The sequence below is a fragment of the Puntigrus tetrazona genome, chromosome 7, assembly GCF_018831695.1.
Source record: "Puntigrus tetrazona isolate hp1 chromosome 7, ASM1883169v1, whole genome shotgun sequence".
Taxonomy (NCBI): domain Eukaryota; kingdom Metazoa; phylum Chordata; class Actinopteri; order Cypriniformes; family Cyprinidae; genus Puntigrus; species Puntigrus tetrazona.
Window position 1 is genome coordinate 8005223 of NC_056705.1, and position 10000 is coordinate 8015222.

Below are 10000 nucleotides of genomic sequence, written 5' to 3' on the forward strand. Positions count from 1 at the left end.
ATATATATATGTATATATATATATATATATATGTATGTATGTATGTATATATATATATATATATATATGTATATATGTGTATATATGTATGTGTATGTATATATATATATATATGTATCTATATCTATCTAATCTGTCTCTATGTATGTCTATCTGCATGTAATGTCTCTCTCTTTCTCTCTCTCTCTCTCTGTCTCTCTCTCTCTCTGTCTCTCTGTCTCTCTCTCTCTCTCTCTCTTCTCTCTCTCTCTCTCTCTCTCTCTCTCTCTCTCTCTCTCTCTCTCTCTCTCTCTCTCTCTCTCTCTCTCTCTCTCTCTCTCTCTATATATATATATATATATATATATATATATATATATATATATATAGTAGGGTTTTGTAATATAGCTGTTATGACCAAAATGCAGATTGTGTTCATTTTCTTAAGCGCAAAATATGAAGAATTTCTACTAAAGTGTCTGAATGACTCAGAGGGGCTCAAACACAGTCTGTACTGACACATTTGTGCTCCTCTTTATTCGTCAGACGGATCTTACACTCGGAGTGTGAGGTCGAGGAAAGGTCAGCACACATTCACTTCAGGAAGCTCTCGTCTGGGGAGCGAATCACTTAGGAAGGTGGAAGCTGCCCTTTGCCGGTGTTATCCGACTATTTTGTGGCGTGTTTCATTACGGCTGAGGTTAAAGTCGACGTACAAAAAAAACGGTTGCAGGTCAGTGCGAAAGGGCAGCTCTTTTCTCGCATGTCAGAAACGAAGGCGGGCGTCCTCTGGGATGGGATGACGGCAGCGGAGCTGTTTTGGGCCGTGACCCGGGTCACCGCGGTTTCGACCTTGACGCCTCCAGCCTCCAAACCACATTCACTCAGAGTTCAGCTTTCATTCACACCTACATAGTTCAGCATCAGGGAACTTTTTGGGGATTTTCAATTTTTTTTTTTTTTGCCCTCATGCATGTTTTCTGCTCCCTTTTTCACACTCCGCTGATGCGCAGGCAGAGGCGTGTTGCAGTTAAAAGCTACTCCACAAATTTTAGCCTTTGCTCAGATTTTCGGTGTCTTGGAAAAGCTTTCGATTCTGTCAAGAATGTGTCGGAGCCCTTCCTGTCTCATCTACATTACGCCCCCAGACAACGGGACAATTAAATATTTTACTGTAATGTGGGAGAAATTTTATTTATTTTTTATTTGAAATCTTGCTTTTTACTTGATGTAAAATCTGACGTGAAAAACGTTTTTTATTTGAATAGATATTAAAATGTGATTTGCAATCAAAGATGGATTTCAGCATCATTACCCCAGTGTCACAAGATTATGTTTTTGGTTGCACGTGGTGTTTCTATTGCAGGGATGGCGGTTTTACGCTTTTCACGTACCTGAAGATGACGGATGTGACACCTCAGACAGTTCTCGGCCAATAAAAGCTGCGATGGGCTTTCTTTTGCCCACCCAAGTCTGCGAGACTATTCAAAACCTGACTTTGGTATCTCTTCCACTGATGATATTACACTTTCTGAAAAAAAGTACAAAAGTTGTTTATGGGTAAAGAGGGTACCCCATATTTACCCCTAAAGAGCGCATATTAGTATCGTTAACATTTTAGCGCCTTACCACCCAAGTGATGCCTTTTTGCGTGTGTTCTGGATCTAATTTAGTTACTGTGAAACTAATTCAGTATCTAACCATTCCTGGAACAATTCTGCATCATTCATTTGCTCATTAAAAATAGTAACCTGCTGCTGCCAATCCCGTTTTGATTTAGCAAAACTCATTAGTGCATGTTGTCCGATAAATAAAATCGGTTGTCATTAATATATAATAAACGATCTTCCTTTTCAGCTGATGCTGGTCTGATTTTGCACATGTTCTCAGTGCACGTAAGTAAATAAATAAAACTCGTTTAACCTCTGGAACGCCTTTCTTGGTTGATATTGCCAGTTCGGATCCACTTTTGCACAGTTAGTTAGTTCCAGTTATCAAAAACATACAAATATATTTAATAGCCATTCTAGTTTGCTGCACTTCGAGCTAAATAATAGCTAAAATTGATTGTAAACGCTGCAAGAATTGAAAGTAATCTGCATTTTAATAGTCATCTCTGTGTTTACCTCCATTATTAAATATGAATCGTAGTGATTATGTTCCTACACATCGATCCGGCCCCGTGTTTCAGCAGGTGAGCGAGGCAGGCGTGTAAGTACAGGTCTCCGCCATTCCGTCCACGAAGCCACCGGCCTCCAGCAGCAGCTCCGTGAAGTCCAAGCGTACATGCGGATAAGACGTAACTAATCAACTGAGCGTCTGTCAAAGATGAAGCGGTATGCCATCTACTAGCTTAGGGGCCGTTAAACTTGATCTCGGAGGGCCAGTGTCCTGCAGAGTTTAGCTCAGAGTTTTGCCTCAACACACCTGCCTGGAAGCTTCAAGTACACCTAGCTAGACCTTGATTAGCTGCTTCAGGTGCGTTTATTAAAGGTTGAAGCTAAAGCCTGCAGGACACCGGCCCTCCAGCACCGAGCTTGGTGACCCCTAGACCATAAAACCTTTTAACTTAAGTAGCCCAAGTACATTGGTAGCAACAGCCAAAAACGCACTGCATGGGTCACAATTATGAATTGCTCTTTTATGATGAAAATCATTAGAATATTAAGTAAATAGAGATATTTATCGAATCCGAAACCGAACCTGCTAGGTTGAAGTTTATACGTTTCAAGGGGGAGGAGCTCATAGAGGCGGAGACCATTAAAACAAAAGCATGCAAATGCAGAACAGGACTTTAGTCCAGAACAGGAACTTTCCAGATCCGTGATCTATTTAGCGTCCAAGTGTCATTCAAATGCATAGCTGCTATAGAGACCCTGAAACAAAAATACCTTTTGATTAGCATCTGGGCAAGCTGGGTTTAATCAATTTAATACATTTGTAATACAACACCGTACATCAATGAAAAGCGTATTTATTTGATATTTTTCACAAAATTGACTGGAGTTTGTTGTCTTGGGTCACATACGGTTCGCAGACCATTCCAAAGATGGCGGACGGCTTACGTATCGCGGCCCATGGAAACAGTCGCTAACGACGAATCAACGTAACGGATATACATCTATAGATAGCTGTAGCTATAGCGGTTTGCTCGCCTCATTGAGCACCAAACTCGAAAATATACGAACTATGCTACCACGATACAAAATAATACATGAAATTGGTTATTTCATTGAAACTTTTTCAGAAAAACGTCGAGATTTAAATTGTGTGTTGACGCGCCTTTCTCCGTGTCCACGGAGACTCTCCTGTCAATCAAACTGAATCCGCTTCGTTCCACGTCGTTTGAGCCTGACAGACACGGACGTTGCGGGTTTTATGCGAAGCGGCCTCGGCCCCGTACAGTAACGATTACAGAATAATTAGGCAACCGTCTTTAATGAAGGATAGCGCGCGTGACGCGGCTTGAAATGTCATGTCAGCCTCCATCATCTGAAAACATGTCGAACCGACATGTGTTTCTGCAGGATATGTGCATACGTGAGCAACTGGAAGAGTAAAGAGCCCCAAAGGGCAGAGGGTCATCAAAGAGTTTAGCTTTTGACATCGTAGATGCGAAGTGCGCATTGGTGCATGTGAAACAATGCTCTGCTGAGCGACCTGACAGCTGCCGGAGAAAATATGCAGCCGAGGTAATCTGGCCAAATAATTTTTACTTGCCTTTTCGTGACTGCGTGCGGAGATCGATCTGCATTATCGATTTTTCGCTCATGGCATCCGAATGCATCTCTCGAATCTGCGGAAGACGTGATTTGGGATGATATGGATCACAGTTTAGTTCTCTGCTTCTCGGTGGTCGATGCTTTCTGCTGAGAGGCGCCAGAGGCCCGATCGGGGATTTGCATGTCTGCAACGTTTAAAAATCAATGAATCGGTGTCATTTATTGTCGCTTTATAATTCATATTTCAAAGCACTTATCTCTTTTAGTGCTTGCTAAAACATATCATTATATACAGATTAATGTTTATCAGGGCTGTGAAGCTGATGATATTGCTAGTGGTAATTATTAAAAACAACACAATATATAAAAAAGTAATTTTTTAATATGTATTTTAATTTTATTTCAATGTGATTATTTATATAGATTTTAGGAATTGATAAGAAATACGAATTTAATAATAGGCCTGATTAATACAGCAAGGACAGAAATAAATTGACCATTAGTCACAGTAAAGATTTCGAGAAATGCTGTTTTTTTAAAATCGATAGTAATCAGAAATCAGCATATTAGAATGATCTGTGAAGGATCATGTGACACAGAATGATGCTAAATATATATATATATAATATAATAATAATAATAATAATAATAATAATAATAATACATTTTAAGTATAAATAAAAATGAGTGTACAAAAAAATAAATATATATATATAAATATATATATATATATATATATATATATATATATATATATATATATATATATATTTATTTTTTAATTAATTGGCATATCATATTTTTATTAATTCAGCATATTTTACCCGCTTAAAATTTTGACTTGATTAGCAGCCTTATATTTTATATAACATGAAAAAGACGCACTGTGAACTTCTGAACCGCAGCCTTTCTGGGCCGTGAGCCTAAAGGCAGAGGAAGGGGTCACTCTGACAAAATGTCAATAGAAACTGATCCTAACTCCATCTTTAACTGCCCTCAAACTATGTCACAAGAGAGCCACCTCTCCGTGCTGTCATGAGGTCATGTAGCGAGCACGTAAGCTCAGGGCGCAGATGAGGGTCACGACCTTTGAGCGCTTCATCTCTGATCCGGGATCAGTTCTGCTGGACAGCTGAAGGGAGCACAGAGAACGAGCCTCTGGTCACAGACCAGCAGAGAGCAGTGAGATTCAATGGGGGATGGAGGAAGTGAAGATTACAGACGAATGTTGGCTGATGAAACTCGCTTAAAGCTTTCCTGAAAATGAGATCATGGATTTCTCTTGCCAGCTGTTGTGCGTTGCTATTGGCTGCTGTCTGGACCAATGAGGATGTGGCTAGTCTGAAGTGGGCGGAGCTGTGGCACAGGCACACAGACAGAACACCAATAAAAACAAACGCCGCAGAGGCCAAATGAGCCCGAGGAGCGTCTCTGACTCAAATGAGACTCAACTGAGTCAGTAACACTTTCCAGTAAAGCTGTATATGTTAGTTTTAGTTAATGCAGCGGTACTTAAAATGTGTTTAATGCTAATTTATCTATATTAAGACATTTTTAAGTATGAATGACTTGATGAGTTGACAAACTAAAAGCCTACATAAATACATAAAAAAACATTTTTTTTTTTAAATATCACATTGTGTGTGTGTGTGTGTGTGTGTGTGTGTGTGTATAGACATTATGAACACACAAATAAATAAAAATCTTCACATTTATTAAATATGTAAAATTACCTCAATAATACTAAATAAATATTGATTGAAGTAAAATAAAATTAAATATATGCTTAATTTATTTTAGCTAATTGGCAAGTAAATTAAATAAAAAAAAAAACACAACAAAAGGACTAAAACTTTAATCAAAAAAGAAAATACATTATATATATACATTATATATATATATTAAAAAACACATAATTAACCAATTTAACCATTTAAAAACAAATTAATAAAAATATCTAAAATCTATAACACTGCATCCTGTTGTATTCTAAAAAAGTTTCCTCTTTTATTTTTGTAAAATCTAAAAAGTATTTTTGAGCAGCATGTACTAACAAATCAACCGCGTAGCAGGACCAGGAGATGCGTTTAGAAAGTAAACAGGATCCGCTTCGATTTCAAACTGAATTGAATGTGAAAATAATCTGAAGTGATGGATGGCTGTTCCTTGAACTCTACAGGAGTGCGAGCGGCAAAAAAGATCTGCACAAAGCGCATCCATATTTGATGAATCACATTTGCAGGGCTCGTTCTGAGCCGGTTCATGTAAGTGCGCTGATGTTCTCTCTCTCTCATAGTCTCCTTCAGTTTCTCATCCTCCTGTTTGTTTTATGTCTCTCCCTCGCTCTCTCTCTCCGTTCAGCCCTACACTAATGCACACTGGCATATTCTGCAGCTCTGAGTCTCAGTGTAGCCCGGTGAAGTGCAGTGACCGAATGACGACCCCACACACCCGGGGAGAGAGAGAGAGAGAGAGAGAGAGAGAGAGAGAGAGAGAGAGAGAGAGAGAGAGAGAGAGAGTGAGAGACAGAGAGAGAGACAGAGAGAGACAGAGAGAGAGAGAGAGAGAGAGAGAGAGAGAGAGAGAGAGAGAGAGAGAGAGAGAGAGAGAGAGAGAGACAGAGAGAGAGAGAGAGAGAGAGAGAGAGAGAGAGAGAGAGAGAGAGAGAGACAGAGAGAGAGAGAGAGAGACAGAGAGACAGAGAGAGAGAGAGAGAGAGAGAGAGAGAGAGAGAGAGAGAGAGAGAGAGAGAGAGAGAGAGAGAGAGAGAGAGACAGAGAGAGAGAGAGAGAGAGAGAGAGAGAGAGAGAGAGAGAGAGAGAGAGAGAGAGAGAGAGAGAGAGAGAGAGAGAGAGAGAGAGAGAGAGAGAGAGAGAGAGAGAGAGAGAGAGAGAGAGAGAGAGAGAGAGAGAGAGAGAGAGAGAGAGAGAGAGAGAGAGAGAGAGAGAGAGAGAGAGAGACAGAGAGACAGAGAGAGAGAGAGAGAGAGAGAGAGAGAGAGAGAGAGAGAGAGAGAGAGAGAGAGAGAGAGAGAGAGAGAGAGAGAGAGAGAGAGAGAGAGAGAGAGAGAGAGAGAGACAGAGAGAGAGAGAGAGAGAGAGAGAGAGAGAGAGAGACAAAGAGAGAGAGAGAGAGAGAGAGAGAGAGACAGAGAGAGAGAGAGAGAGAGAGAGAGAGAGACTTGAGACTTTAACACGCTTTATTAACCATTTAAAATCAACCTTGCATTACACATCCAACTCCTTGCATTGCAAAGTTATCAAGAAAAAAAAAAAAAAAATAATAATAATAATAATAATAATAAATGAATAAATAAATAAATAAAATCACTCACTATACATCACCAGTTAAATCTTATTTCCCCATCCTCACAAAGTGACAGCAAAATACCATTTACACACCATTTGAACTCAAAATCATGCAAGTTGTCAGTCATTTGAGAAAATCTATGTTCCACTCTTATCCTGGACTCCATCAAAGCAGTGAAATATCGAAGAACATTTATATTTCGTCCTTCAGCAGCCAATCTACGAGACTTCCAAATGGCTAGTTTAGCTTGTCCCATGATAAAATTGGCTAAGGTACACTCTTGACTGTGTGCTTTTGAATATTTACATCCAAAACAAACAATGTCTTGCTAAAAACAAAGCCCAAACCTCCAATTAGTCTCTCGAGCAGTGTAAACATTGGAGCTAATCTAAAACACTCAGTAAAAGCATGGAAAACAGATTCAGATAAGGAACAGAAATAACAGGATGGAGAAACATTCAAATTAAATTTGGAAACATGAGAATTAGTGGGCAGAGTACAATGTAACAGCCTCCACTGTAGGTCCCCAGAACGTTTAGGAAGAGGGCCCTTGTACAAAATCCTCCAAGATGGAGAAAGCTCAGCAGGGACTGTTAAAAATTCCCTCCATTTTGTGTCACTTCTATCTTTAATTTGTTCAAAGTAAACTGTCTTAACACATATATGATAGAGGTCTCTCTTTCCGGCCACCTGAAAATCAAGCTCTTGCAGCTTATTAAAGGACAGTAACTTTCCTTCCTGGTCGTTATATAAAAAACTAACATTGGGAGACACACGTAACTTGGGAAAAGAAACTCTGGATGGACCCCCTAACAGAAAACAGTTAATAAACAGGAGAAGCGTGGAGGGAAGAGCTGCTTTCAGCCCACCTATGAGCCGTTCTACAGTTCTAACTGACTTAAAACCAGTCTGACTGCAGATGTCTACCACTGACCTCCATTCCTTTGAAGAAGTATCAACTAAATCTGAAAGTTTATTCATTCCTTTTTCCATAAAACATTTTACAAGTGCTTTAGAAGAGTCAGTATTGTAGTCCAGTAGAGAGTTACAGAACAGTGGTTCTTCCAGACCAAAATGGTAGCTCTCATCTCTACCAAATTTGAAAATAGACCAAGAATTTAAAACAGAGTTATAAAACATTACATCTGTTGAAAAATTACTGCTAAAAGAAGACATTAAAAACAACTGCCTATCGAGACCAAAATGACCAAAAGTCCTGAGCAGGGCTAATCCAAATGAAACCCACGGCCTACAGACCACAGGGTAGAGTAAAGATTGGACAGTCTTTAGCCTGAGAGATTTAACCTTTGCTACCAAATCAATTAGCCCTTGTCCCCCTTCGTTAACTGGTAGGTGAAGATATGCAGGAGGAAACCAGTGATAGCCATCCCAAAAGAAGTCAACAAACATTTTCTGTAAGCGCTGCAATAAAGCTTTTGGTGGATCAAGAACACTTACGCGCTGCCACATCATAGAGGCTGCCAGGTTGTTAATAATAAGCACTCTGCCTCTATAAGATAATTGAGGCAGAATCCACCTCCATCTATTTAGCCGACCGGAGATTTTCTCAAAAAAACCATCCCAGTTTTTCTGAATAAACTGATCAGTCCCGAGAAAGACCCCCAAAACTTTAAACCCATCCAGACTCCAGGAACAGTTCTGAGGAAGTGCTGGAGGGCCTCCATTCTCCCAATCACCCAATAAAAAGGAGGCACTCTTCTGCCAGTTAATTCGGGATGAGGAAGCTTTCTGATAGATCTCAGGGACTCACTTAAGTTCACAACGTCCCGAGCAGATCTAATAAAAACAGTAACATCATCAGCATAGGCGCTCAGTTTGACAGTCATTGAATCTGAAGTGTAAGGAAACACTGAAGATATACCACACAGCTTGTTTCTCAATAGTACCAATAAAGGTTCAATTGCAATAGCATACAGGATTCCTGAGAGGCCACACCCTTGCCGTATGCCTCTACTTACTCTGAAAGGCCTCGTAAGCATACCATTAATCTTTAACATGCTATACGTGTCTGTATACAGCAGTTTAATATAAGAAATAATAGAAGGTCCAAAACCGAAAGCCTCAAGACATTTAAAAGGAAAGCGTGATCAACCCGGTCAAAGGCCTTCTCCTGGTCCAGGAAAGAAAACCAATGTTCAGCTTATGTACCTGGCAAAAGAAATCAAGTCACGAATTAAAAAGATTATCAAAAATAGTCCGTTCAGGAATGCAATACGATTGATCCACATGAATGACTGAAGAAATATATAGTTTGATTCTGTTGGTTAGAGACTTTGAAAAGTAACTTATAGTCTATTCCAAGTAAAGAGACTGGACGCCAGCATCTGATATCCTCAAGGTCTCCTTTTTTAGGTAACAGGGTGATTACCGCTCTCCGTAGACTCACTGGTAATGTGCCTCTCTCAAGACACTCCATGAACACAGAAAACAAGTCTGTTCCAATAACATGCCAAAATTGTTTATAAAACTCAGCACTAAGTCCATCTAGGCCTGGGGCCTTTCCAGAAGACAGTCCTTGAACGGCTATAGAGAGTTCATCAAAAGTCAATGGCTCGTCCATCTTAGATTTATCTCCATCTGAAAGGTGAGGTAAATCCTGTAAAAGAGAATCCGCCATGTCGTCATTGCAGGGTTCCGCTCTGTAGAGATCCTCATAAAAAGACAGTGCATGCGAAATAATTCCATGTGCATCAGTAACTCTTCTTCCCCCAGGAAGTTTCAAACAACTTAGGACACTTCTATCCAGGGTCTTCTTCTCCATTTTGAAAAAAAAAGCTGTAGGAGCATCCATACTGTTAAAAGTTTGAAATCTTGCACGAATCAGCATTTCCTGGGCTCTTTCCTCTAAGAGGTTGTGTAAAAGAAGCTTGCTGTGTTCAAAAACCTCTGTGGTAGTCTCAATGTCCCCATCAGTGTTTAGCCGACGTATTTCTTGTTCAAGTTGTTCCATCCTATTGTCCAAAAAACTT

The 10000-nt window shown here is 39.8% G+C and overlaps 1 protein-coding gene across 1 annotated transcript in view; it reads left to right on the forward strand.

Annotated features, from left to right (window-relative positions):
* Positions 1 to 10000, forward strand: part of LOC122348662 (aerolysin-like protein) — a 333550-nt gene that overhangs the window by 303897 nt on the left and 19653 nt on the right. The window lies entirely within an intron of this gene.